The sequence below is a fragment of the Physella acuta genome, unplaced genomic scaffold (assembly GCF_028476545.2).
Source record: "Physella acuta isolate Inbredline_101_S28 unplaced genomic scaffold, ASM2847654v3 ptg000265l, whole genome shotgun sequence".
Classification (NCBI taxonomy): Eukaryota; Metazoa; Mollusca; class Gastropoda; family Physidae; genus Physella; species Physella acuta.
The window spans coordinates 363,965-377,668 of NW_026731784.1; the positions used below are offsets into that span (position 1 = coordinate 363,965).

General features: G+C 33.7%; 1 pseudogene; it reads left to right on the forward strand.

The window, feature by feature from the left end:
- Positions 1 to 11,259: 11,259 nt before the first annotated feature.
- Positions 11,260 to 12,154, forward strand: LOC131939145 (26S proteasome non-ATPase regulatory subunit 13-like; annotated as a pseudogene).
- The last annotated feature ends 1,550 nt before the right edge of the window (positions 12,155 to 13,704 follow it).

A 13,704-nucleotide genomic window follows, 5' to 3' on the forward strand; every position in this document is an offset into this window, starting at 1 on the left:
CACCTTGAATGGTCTAAGTGTTGGCTAGTGCGCATGCCTTGATATAATGTTTGCAAGTAAAACTAGAGACCTAGAGATTGTGTACGTCTCTTATTAAACAAGATTTCCGTTCATAATGTTACATCAGTGTAATCTCATCAGGACTGTGCTGACACCCAGATGGTATATGAGTGGTAGGTGCGGGATGATGGGTGTATGGATGATAGATACATGAGTGGTGAATGATGGATGGATACAATAATGGCCCTCACACAAACTTGATAAAACTAACACTGGCGACTGAAATCAATTAAGACACATGCAAGACGCATGTAAAACACGTTTAAGACACATTTAAGGCACATTGAAGACGCGCATTTCGATTGTAAGATTTATTAAACACATACATGACTTAAACGTTTGTGTTAAAAAAAAACAGTTGTATTAATGCAATAACTATCAACTTCGTAAGATATTGTATCGGGAAAATGGCAAGCTGCTGTAACTTTCCACTCGTCTAGGTAAGTACTGGTAGGATTTCAATTTAAGTACTGGTAGGATTTCAATTTAAGTACTGGTAGGATTTCAATTTAATTATGAAAAAACAGTAGAAATGACGTTGCTTACTAATGTGATAAATATCATACAGTGTTACATTCATTGAAAATATCCGAATATATGTATATATATATATATATATATATATATATATATATATATATATATATATATATATATATATATATATATATATATATATATATATATAAAGTAATACACAATTAGGCTAAAATGAATGGTTCTAATATACTGTCCTATTCGAAGGGCGATAACCGTAAGTATAACTTCCATACTAATTTGTATCGTTGAATTTTCTTTTTAAATACTAAAAAAGGCCATCGGTTTCATTCAAACAATTACTAAGGTACTATATTAATAAATGGACACAATTTTAGCTTTATTCTTATATGTGTCTTTAAAAAAATGGATGACTAAATTAATTACTAAAACAGTGGCCAAGCATTATACATATATCAAAGACCATCGATTGCGTAACTTAAATTGACACTCTTGAACATTCATGTACTTGTGGTTTCCAATATATTATATATACTTTTATTCTTAGTGTCAAATCTAATTTTTAGTTTCTTTTTGTGAGCGCAGATTTTAGTGTGATTGCAATAATTTATTTTGGACGGACATTTATTTTTTCCAACTGTATTAGAATATACTGTCCGTTATTAAGTACGAGTGAAGTTTGTAGACATTCATCAAATAGAAATAAATTTAAACTGAGTGACACTATTTAATCCACAGACAAACAGACAACCAAACACACACCGTATTCCCATCCTTATCTATATCTATAGATACGATTTTTGTTTTAAAAAAATATTGACTTTCTGAATTATGATACATGAAAGATAGCTCCAACGTTTAGTGAAATATTGAGTGCAATATTTGTGGAATACACAATTTCATATACATTGTTTTGTTTCTTCTTACAAGCTGTAGTTGATCGAAAGTAGAAAATTAACCACACGTTAAGTACATAAAAAAAAACATTAAAAACAAAAAATATTTAAATTCTTGTCTTCAAGACTTTGAATTTCAAACAAACCAAACATAAATAAAATCACATAATTAAGGTGTGTTTATTCATTTATTTTACTGAACGAAACCGAAACACCGAAATAATTCATTAAATAGTTTGAACCAACAGTTGTTGGTTAATTCGCTGTTTTAATCGCCAAAATGTGATCTTTGAGTGTAGGGCTTTTAGATTATATTAATTTTAACAAAGTGAATTGTATTAAAATCATTAGCCATCATGTAAAGAATAGTGGCACAGGCAGCAATATTATCCAACACTCACTAAAACATATTTTCTCCACTTTATAAAGGTAGTTGTATACAACCTCAGCCATACATTCCCCCATGTAGCTACCCATGTCTAGGGAAGTTAAAAAAACCGTGTAACGGGTAGCTCATCATCTGGTGAAACATACCTTACAATCACAGTCAGCTGATCATTTTTAGGCCGTCAATTATTGAGTCATGTTTGGGCCCAAAAGAAAGTTGGGAAACTAACATAATGCCTGTTTAGCTGATACGTAATTCCTACAGTGTAGGCCTATATAGTGTTGTATTTATATAGTGTTGTATGTTTCGGATTTTAAGGCAAAATGTATGCACGAAGGCTACTGTTTCAAATTATAAGTGACTATAGTTATATAATTCGAAACAGTAGCCTTCGTGCATACATTTTGCCTTAAAATCCGAAACATACGATTCATAAACCGTTGATGTGTCCTTCTTCTTTTCCGATTGCTTAAAATTACATTACACTGCTTTTGCCACCTGGAACGCCTAATCGAACTGACACATCCCCCTTTCATCACACCCTCTCCGCCCCCCGCCCCTAAACCTCATGATTCCAATATCAAATTTCCCCTCAAAACTGCATCCCCTCGTCCCCATCACCACCACCCCTGTGATGAAGTACTATGTTAAACAGTGACAACGATGTATTATCCAAATACATTTCTAACAACATCAATGTAACCCCCACCCCCCAACCCCCATGTCCCCACTTGTGTCGCATCATTTATCATTTGGCATTTCATTTACCTATTGTTGCTTTTTGTGTATTGTTTAATTTATAAAGCTTACAAACATTGTAAAGCTATCATTTGTTACTATATTACTATTATCATATATGTATGGTACTTTGGTCCACAACGTACAAATGACCCCAATGACCCGTACTCCTTTTGTATTCATTTTATTATCACCAAATTAACACTTACAGTTGTTTCGTTAACTTTACTAACTCTTTTATGTGAACACCCTTTTTTTTTTATCTATAAAACTTCACTGTATCCCTACACGTGATAGCTACACGCCTACACACCCCTAACCTGTCGGTACTAAACATTCATCTAAACATAAACACCGACTCGAACATAACAACCTTTCACCCTCCCACTAATTCGCTCACACAGCAATCTGTTCGTCAAACCCTCCCCCCCCCACCCACACACACTACAAATGGAAACACCTCAGCAGTCAGATAACACAGCACAAAATTTGACGCTTGGCTTGCCTTAAACCACGCAGTCACCCTCTCCACGCCTCGTCAGACATATCTACCCACTCCCCCCTCTCCCCCTCTATCCACTTACCCTCAGACATGAAAACACCACTTTCCCTTTAACTGTTCCAACGACCCCACCACCCACCCCAACATCAATTTCGAATATCTATTCATTTACTTTTTAAAGTTCTAAATCTTGTTTCTTTCCCCTCCTTTTTTACACAGCAACCTTTTGAAAACTCAATGCGACCAGTACATAAATAAACACTCTTTTAACTAGTCAACTTAATTTGTTTCCCTACATTGAAAATGCTCCACTGGCCCCTTGTCAATCTCGGAAAAATATCCTTTCCACTCCCCACCCAGACTTTTGACACGTTTATTTGACCTTCACCCCTTTTACTACCATCTTTTGTAATTTTTGTTATAATCATATACATGACATCATGTAAATATTCATTGTGTACATGTTTAAAACCTTTCGTTTTCTTTTGAAACTATGTAAAAAATAATGTAATGTTGATGTACTTGTTTTAATTGCAAATAAAAGTATTAAAAAAAAAAAAAATATTTTTCAGCTCTACTTAAAAACCCTAATTCCACCCCCCCCCCCCCACCCCGTCACCTCAGCCCACCACGCATGCCGAGAAAAAAAAATCCCTTGAATCAGCATTTAAATACCCATTTGCATTTTCAGTTTCAGGTTGGTTTTTAATTTATTTTTTTTCTTTATATTTAGACGTTTTGTATTAGATCTATGTATAAGTAAACCATCTTAAATGAATGAAAGCAGGCTATAAGTAAGAAAGAAATATTACAATTGTAAATCTGTATCAGTCCTCACAAGCCGATGATGAAAACTGTAATACTAAAGCGAACACACAACTGTCGCTATAAATTACGTGTCTGGGGTGAAAAAAAAAATATATATATATATTTTTTGCAGAGAATATTTCACATATTAAATCTAGCCTAGGCCTGCCCAGGTACCCAGGAATCAATATGTAGTCTGTAATGATTGCAATCAGTGTCTGTGCGAATAATATACCAACCAAGTACGCAATAACTGCCAGCAATAACATTTCTGACAGGGGTTGAAATAACCAAAAACTCACTCATGAAATTATGCAAGTACAACGTCATCAACACATCGAATAGTTTCCGCTTACAAAATAACACAATAGACAGGATGCTAGCTTTATTTTGTGAGCCGCATAGATATCAAAACCAAATCATGACTAGCTTACCATAGACGTATAAGGAAATTATTCTAGTTCAGTGGCTTCTAAACCTGTTTCGATCAAACCCCAGGGGTTCGGCGAGCCCGTCTAAGGGGTTCGGTGAGTCCGTCTAAGGGGTTCGGCGTAGGTCAAGACACACACCCGCCTCATATGATTCCGACTGAATTTCCTCAGTGTAGACAATATTATTATTTAGAAAGGTTCAAGGATTGCATATATGAAACTGCTGGGGTTAGGGATCTTCAGAAAGCTAGACTAACCAAGGTATATGTTTTTTTTTTTTAAATGTAATAGTTAATTGATGTGCATGGTTTCAATATATATCACCTGAATCGATCAATAAGTTTAATACATTGCTATACGGAACTGTTATTTGAAATAGGTACGAATAACATTACACTAATTAATTCAAAGCCAAAATTCTAGTATTATTTCTTTGTGCTGAATGTTTTTAATTACTGCTTGTAGTTCATAACAATTCATAACAAATAGAATAGCGTGGGTCTGTTAGAATAGGTACGTCAGCTAGACTTGGGTCAGTCAAGGAGAACCAATAGAATTGTAGCAGAAGTTGACCGGTCACGTGCAACGGTCAGCTGACCATTGGCTTGTGGGCAGTTGGAGAAAGATGGCGTTAGAGACGGGTTGATCAGTCCAGTGTTAGCGGATAGGCGTGTTTAGGTAGCAGTTGTAGTTAGATATTGTTAGGTGTATGGATAGGAGATAGTTGAGTCGGACTGAAGATTCGTTAGTTAGGACTAGGAGATTAATTTGTTTTTGGAATAAAGAATGTTCTCTTCAATTGGACTTTTGTTTGTTTCCACATACTGTGTTATATATTCACACATGTACCTTTCATTAGAGTGACCCGTTGCCATCAGAAAATCATAACATTAGAACTGACAAATTAGAAAAAAATATAGCTCAGGTAAGCAAACACACAACATCGTTTTGTAATCTGAATATTTCGCTAAAGAATAAAACATGTAAACGATACAAATGTCAAGCGAAGTTTTAAGCAAAGCTTGTTATTATTATCAAGAAAGACTTTTTAAAACTTAGATTTTTCATTATCTCAAACCGATGTGTTTGATAAATATGAAATGATTTCCCCCCCCCCTCCCATCCCAAACCTCTGCAAAACATTTTTGGGTCCCTACCTATAAATATGTATTAACACCGTTTTACATTATTTACATCTTAGGTTCTAGGCCGCCAATTTAACTAACTGTAACATTTTACCTAGTAGAGATTGTCCAATGTTCAAAACTGTTTAGTAGCGTAATCTATTGAAACATAACACATGCTATATAGGAGCAGCTTTAAAAAAAAATAATGATGTAATTTTACTAAGCCATCATGTAGTACTACTGAAGTAACCACTTCCCTCATACTTTAATGAGCATTTGTCATGTCACCCTTAGGACTATTATTGTAAATTTAGAGGCAGAAGTTTAAGTTGAGAATGGGTAAGTGTGACAGTCAACTATTTTATTTTGCTGATGACTTTAAAAACCAACAAATCAAAAATGTGCTGAAGTCCATTGGTGTTGTTAACTTGTTAATTTCATTCGAGGCAATCTTTATAAGATAGCAATGTATTAATGTGCTACACTTAATTATTCATTGAAGATGTAGTCATAATTACATTTAGCAAACTAGATGTGTACGGAATTAGTTTGGGAAAATCATTTGTGAGAAGAAAAAATATCGTATCAACTATTATTTGTGTAACATTTAAATGTTATATGTATTAAAGTAGAAATATTGGCAGGATTTTTTTGTTTGTTTTGTCCTCTTATAGTTTCTCCAAATAGTTGAATCAGCTTTAACAATGTCGAGTTAGATCGTCGACCTTCTCTCTGCCTATACCTAACACACCAGATAGTTGAATCAGCTTTAACAATGTCGAGTTAGATCGTCCACCTTCTCTATGTCTATACCTATCACACCCTTAATTTACTTCTGATGTGATCGTTGTTCCCTTTTTCATTTCAGCAACAAAAAAAAGTTTGCAGCTTAACCTGAGCTCATTTTTCTTCTCAATTGACTTGATCAAACCCTGTTTTAGTTGTGTCGTAAGACATGTGCCCGAATACGACAAACTCCTTCTTTAGCGTTGCAATGTGTGTTTCAAAGTAAAACAAAAAAAAAAATTAAAACTTTTAACGTTATACATATCACATACTGTTTTATCTGAAAATACATGTTTCATACTGTATTGGTTAGAGTTTTCAAACAGTTTATATAATGTCTAGAACTAAATGTCTTTTTTTAAAACGTAAAATACATATTACTATAGTTATTTCTTATTACATAGAAATGGTAAAGGGAGACCAATCTATCAAACAAACAGAGCTATATATTATAACAACTTTAATAACATATTCTTCAGAAAAAGGCATATTACTAATAAAATAAATATGTTTAATTAAAACGTTTTAGAAAATATTTAAAAAATTAAGCAAGAACGCTAAATTTTATATAAAATCGTATTAGGTTTTACAATTAAAAAACCGTGACTTGAATGTTAATTTGTTTTTAAAGAAATAGGATCCAACCAATTTAACAATGTTTTGACTGCATTTAATATTCGACGGTGAATTTTATTAACGTTCATACAATAAAATGTAGTAAACTCTCATTGATCAGACAGAAACAATATAATAACAGTACAACGAACTGACCTGTCACGTGGGACGGTTTGCTGACCAAGAGTTGGTCAGTCTGATCTGAAAGGTAAACGATGCTTTTAATTATAAAATAAAACAGTGAGATGTTAGAAATGTAAATGTTTATATAAGACAATGTAACTATATTTGATACATTTAAATGGTCATATAATACGATGTAACCACATGTGCAATATATAAAAAGGATACATAATAAAATATAGCACTATATATGATAATTTATACGGCCTATATACAGTATAACCATACCTAATTACGCCGGAACTTTAAAATGTATACATTGGAGTGACACGAATTATTGCAAAATGTGACCAGTAGGTATGTTCCGCATGTCTCTAACGGGCCCAGCATATGTCTGGCAAGGGTCTAACATAGACGTTGTCAGGATCGTGTGATTTACTGGAAGGTAAACCGTCTAGTAGAGGTTCATTTAGTAAATGTTGATGTTACATCTGTTACATCGTCACCATCAGTTCGGACAACTTGCTCTTAAATTGATTAAAAAAAAAGGAATTCACTAATAATGCCAAATATTATCTTACACTTTCTTTTCATGAAATCCTGAACTACCTGTATAATCATAGTTTATGGCTGCTGAAATCTGAAGAAAAGCCAATCTGCATCTATTTCCCAGTTTTTTTAAAGAGCCGCATTTTTGTATCAATACTTGGTATTTGATTAGGATTAGATAAATAAATTAGATTTGTTATTTTAAATAATTAGCTTTAACTGTGAGATAATATTTATTCACACATTTTCTTTCTTCTTCTTCGTTCTTAATTATAAGTGTTGAAGGGGATCGAGATTTATCTGCCAGTGGGTTTAAACTCGAGACTTTTGTTCGAATTTATCAACCATGAGCTGTTTGCCGACTCGACCACGCCTCCAACACAATTAAGCGTTACGTGTCAACTGGTTATGCGCGATTGAGGCCATTGACTCCGATTTCAGCCTGCTTTTCTTTTTGGATTTGCTTCCATAGCCTTTGTCCAACCAAGAACAAACTACAAGGCAGCAGTTGTTTTAATTTTGGAGTTGTCTCTCCTAGAAGAGTGGCTGTCCCCAGCTAACGAGCCTCATCTGCCCGAGGGTTCGAACTCGAGACTTTTCGGTTTAGCAAACATGAGCTTTACCGACTCGACCACGCCGACCCCTATTCATACAAAAACATACATATGTTTTGCCAGCGTAATAAAATTAGAAATCAAATAATATAACAATAGGACTCTCCCAATCCACTTTAGAAGCTGTTACTTTTTTTTTCTTTACGGATATCACCGGCTCTGGATGTGTCTCCCATTAGCCAGGCATCCATCGACACGACAAACTCAGACTAACTGGCTTGGGTATCGGCTCGATTACCGTGTATCGGTCACTTCTGTCCTTTAGTTCTCACCAGGCTTATCTTCCACCCCACGGAGCCCAGGGTAAGCTCGTAACCAACCGTCCAGTACCCAGCTCGACCGTAGGAAATTAATAACTAAAAAAATTAAAATGAATTAATATAACTATTAGTATTTGTGAAAGCAGCTGGAGAGCACATTTTGACATCAAAAGAGCCGCATACGGCTCGCGAGACGCAGGTTGCCGACCTCTGGCTTATACTATTAATATGAATGTATTATTAATTTTTTTTTGAATAAATTATTGTTAAAATAATTATTTCCGGAAAGAAACGAATTCAGGGATCATTGATAAAGTTGAATAAATTGTTAGTCTTAGAGAAACGTATACATTAAAGTCATTGTTTTCAACTTTTAAAGCATGGAATTTTTTAATGCATATTAGCGTGACTACTAATTTTTTTTTTATTTTCTAAAACCTTTAAATAAGTTTTTCAGAAAATTCATACTGTGACCGTTTTTTTAAAAAAATATATGTTTATGAAATTTACAAAAACCGACAGGCTAGTAATTTGTTTTGCGTTGTCTCCCTTGTAATTTTTTTTCAATATAAAAAATGGCAAAGTTTTTTGACAGATATGTATTAAATTAAAAAAAAAAAAAAAAAACAACTCACATTTTGTTCCAGACAGAATCTTTACTGATTTAGAACTCTAACCAATATAATATGAAATATTAATTGTAATGGTATAACTGTAAAATATGTGTAGGCCTATAACGTTTAAATTGCGTTATTAACTTTTTTTTTTAAACTATGAAACTCCTCCGCAAATACGTTTTGGTAAAACGGGCTTCCAGCAAACGGCGTTCGGGCAATCAAAATTCGTTAAAGTTTTTTTTTTCTTCTGAATTTGTCATAAGCCGATTGAGAAGAAAATTATCTCGGGATAGGGGTGTCCATAAATGACGTCATACTCTTAGGAGGAAAAAAAAAAGGGGGGGGGGGTCCGTAATTTTGCGACGGTGTGTGATGAGGGGGAGGGGGTTGTTTTGCATTGTAAAAAGCAATGCTAGAAAACAAGTTTTAGCTCTTCTTTCTCGTCAAAAAATGTTTTAATAAATTGTTATAAAAATTAATTAAAACAATTTATGTTGACAGAGTTCAGACAAGAAATGGGAAAATATTACTCTTTTAAGGAACATACAACGGAAGTATTGAGGGGGGGGGTTGAAGGCTGATGTGTGACGTTATTTTATGGGGATCTGGCTTTTTTTTACTGTTTGACTAAGGGGAGTGGCAGGGGGGGAGGGGGTAAAATCGTAAAAAAAGCGTTAGGTCATTTACGGATGACCCCTAAAAATGCAATTTTTTTTTTTGCCTTGGAAAAATTAATAATTACAAAATGTGATTGAGAACAAATTTAGAACGGACAATGATATGAACAATCTATAGTTATTCCTCAAACATTAGAGATTTGCAGTATCACTAAAAGGTAAATACAGCATAGATATATGTATGTATACTCGTAATGTCTAGGCCTCGTACAAACTATAAGTAACCATAGCATAACCGTTTTGCTAAATCTATCATGTATTTATGTGTCAAAAGAGAAATTTAAAAACTATAACTGTTGTGTCAAAAAAAATTATAGTGTGCATTCTATCATATCTCTCAATATCTTCATAACAATAATAAAACGCACGACATAGAAACAAATCAAACAATATAATCACATGCATGTGTTATTCAACATGTAACATTGGAAATCTATTACAAACATTTTCGCCACAAATTATGTGGGTCGGCCTAGAAAAACATTATGTGACTGTGGACTCGTGTATGTCCTTTAATTAAATACATTATACACGAATGACTTCTAGATTTTTCTTTATTTTACAAACATGTTGTTATAGCCAGGGGTACCAGTTTGGATACGCTACCGCTGTCTATACAATTATATTTTTCGTGCTAATAAGCTCTGTATTATTGCCAGAAACAGTGATTTTATATAGAGACAAGGTTTCTGTTTTACCGATTGGTCTAATTAAAGGCGTGCTAATTACTGATTGGTTAATTAATATCGAGCTTTATAATTATAAATAAAACATGGTTTACACATATAATTCAATTTCACGTCAACTTATTACAGCATAATCTGGCATATGTCAAGTCATCTAATAATGTGTTATTTCAAGCAGTTGACATGGAACATTAATATAACGTCTTGTTATGCCAACTCGGTTTTTCAATATTAAATTTTAATACTGCAATAAAAATGAATGTTTCCAATACACTACCGTCTTATTCCAAAACATATCAAGGGTGATATCTTATAATTTGACTTCAACTACAATTGATGTCATTTACTTTTATTTTTAAATATTAAAAAAGGCCGATAGTTCCATGCAATTAAATTATCAAGAAAATATTTCGATACACGGAAACAGGTTTAGCTTTATTCATATATGTGTCTTAAAATACGTGGTGAATAAATTAATCACAAAAACAGAGGCCAAGAGTTATACATTTATCAAAGACAACATATTAGGTCTGTTCAATTGACGATGAGACTTGCGTCCTAGTATGTTAACGTCAAATGTTGTCACAGAAAGAAAGAAATATAGGTGGACGATAGAAATAATAGATTTTAGAAACATATCAATCATACCTAACGTAGCTGGTTATCTAGCAGAACAACAAAGAAAAGTACGGGTGATGTTTCCACTGAATGGGGACTTAAGAGTTATACTACAAGAAATATGGCATCAATTCTAAGGCTTCTGCAGTTTGTAAGAAACCATATCTTTTCAAAATGAGATGGAATGCTACGGCTGTATGAGAATTCCCTGTCCTATTGTGAGCACAAAATCCCCCCCCCCCCCCCCCCCCCCCTCTGCCTGAGCTTTGTGTTTATGTTGTCCAGCAATACCCAGATCCGAAACAAGCCATATAACTTCTTGAGAAAATGAAAGAGAAAGTTAAAACCAGTGAAGAAGTCAAATTTTTTGTGTATGACTACAATGGGTAAAATGTATCTCCGGAATAAAGAATTCCCTCTAGTGAAGGCCCTAATGGAAAAGTGAGAGAAGATTTTTAATGATATAGATGGAGTGACCACAGTACATGGACGTTTCTATGAACTAACGAGCAACTTTCAATAGCTAATGAGCAACCATGCTCAGTACTGTCAAGTGGCCCTTAGATTCTTAGGCTGCACAGATCTGATAGACATGCCAAAAACCGAGCAGGTAGAGAGAGCTTTTAATATTACTTTATTTAGCAGCTGTAATAGACGAGGGTGTATACAATTTTGGTGAGCTCCTTGCCCATGATATCTTGACATCCTTGAAGGACACAGATAAAGAATGGCTGGTTGATCTTCTGTATGCCTTTAACAGCGGAGATATTGACAACATCATAGGACTGAAGGATAAATGGTCTACTCAGCCGGATCTGAAAGTCAATGAACTTGTAACTAGGGAACTAGATCAATCTGTTATGTTTGATGGAGATGATATTCCAAAGGCCAGCAACAGACAGACAACGGACATTTGATAGTATTGCCCCGACTGTCAAAATTAAGACAAATCTGGTTGAGCTGTTAGTCATGAAAGCTGCGAGGCTTGGGTTAGTGAGATAATCTATTGATGAAATAGAACAGAAATGTCACATGACATGGGTACAGCCTAAAGGATCACAAACAGATTTCCGGCATGCAGACTCGCCTTGAGTTGTTTGGAAAAGATATTGGCTTGATGGAACGCCTGGTACAAACAACTACATATGGGATTCTCAAATAATTGCATTTTTTCTTCTTTTTTTAACTATATTTGTTTTAGATTGATTTTTTTTTCATTAACCATAAACAACTGCAAGTATATAAGTATAAACAAAAGTAGGTTGCTTTATTATATGTCAGTTATGATTTTCAGTTTAGATGCCATGTTTGGGAAATATATAATTTGGTCACTTATCATTTATTTAAATGCTCGTGAAATACATTAAAATTGAAATGAATTTTTTTTAAAAAAGTTTATTTTAACAAAAGAACAATTAACATAAGGGACAGTCGTAATGGTAACAACAATTATTTTGACCAGTTTGACGTGTTAGGATTAAAATGCATAACAAGTTATCTTTAATCGACACATAACCTGTTGTCTACATTAGACACAAGGAGGAACATGTTAATGTGAGGGGATACGTTTTACTGTACTTTGTCAAATGTAATTTATTTCATAGCGTGGGCAGCACATTTAAGTGTGATGGAAAATACATTTTTTTTCGGACGGACACATTGCAGTTGTGTTTTACTTTCAACTGTATTAAATGACACTGTCAGTTATCAAGTACCTGTGAAGTTTGAAAACTTAGTGACACTATTTAATTTACACCAGACACACTGACAGACAAATAGACAACCAAACATGCACCGTATTTGCATCTTTACTTAAATCTATATATAAGCCATTGGTTAAAAAATATTGACTTTCTGAATTATGATACATGAAAGATAGCTCCAACGTATAGTAAAATATTGAATGCAATATTTGTGGAGTACATAATTTCATACATATATATATATTTGTTTTTTTCTAACATTTTGTAATTTATCGAGAGTAGAAAATTAACCACACGTACATGAAAACAAAAACTTTTTTTAAAACATTCTTTAAATATTTTTTAACTTCAAACGTTGACTTTCAATTAAATAAAACTTAAATGAAAACACATAATTAAGTTGCATCTCTTCATTTATTTGACTGAAGTAAATCGATGCACCGAAATGGTTCATTTTACAATTTAAACCACAGTTGTTAGTTAATTCGCGTTTTTAATCGACAAGTTTTGATCTTTGAGTTTATGACTGTCAGATTCTGATAATAAAGTAAATTGTATTAAAAAAATAGCCATCATGTAGAGAATAGTGGCACTGGCAGCAATATTATCCAACACTTATTAAAACATATTTTCTCCACATTCTAAAGGTAGTTGTACACAACCTCAGCCATACATTCCCCCGTGTAGCTACCCATGTCTAGGGAAGTTAAAAAAACGTGTAACGGGTAGCTCATCATCTGGTGAAACATACCTCACAATCACAGTCAGCTGATCAATTTTAGGTCGTTTTTACGGTTCTTTAATCACCCATGGTTTATTCTTAATTACTCAAACTGTGTTTAAAAAAGAAATTTAAAAAAAATAAAAAATGCAGTAACGTCTATTCCCGATTCTCTTGTTTGGCTGAAAAGAAAATTATTTGCTGTTTGTTATTTATCTGCTCTGCTTGTTGGCAGTCTATTGTTGAGTTATTTTGGGGCTTTTTTTTTTTTTTTTAATATCACTTTTT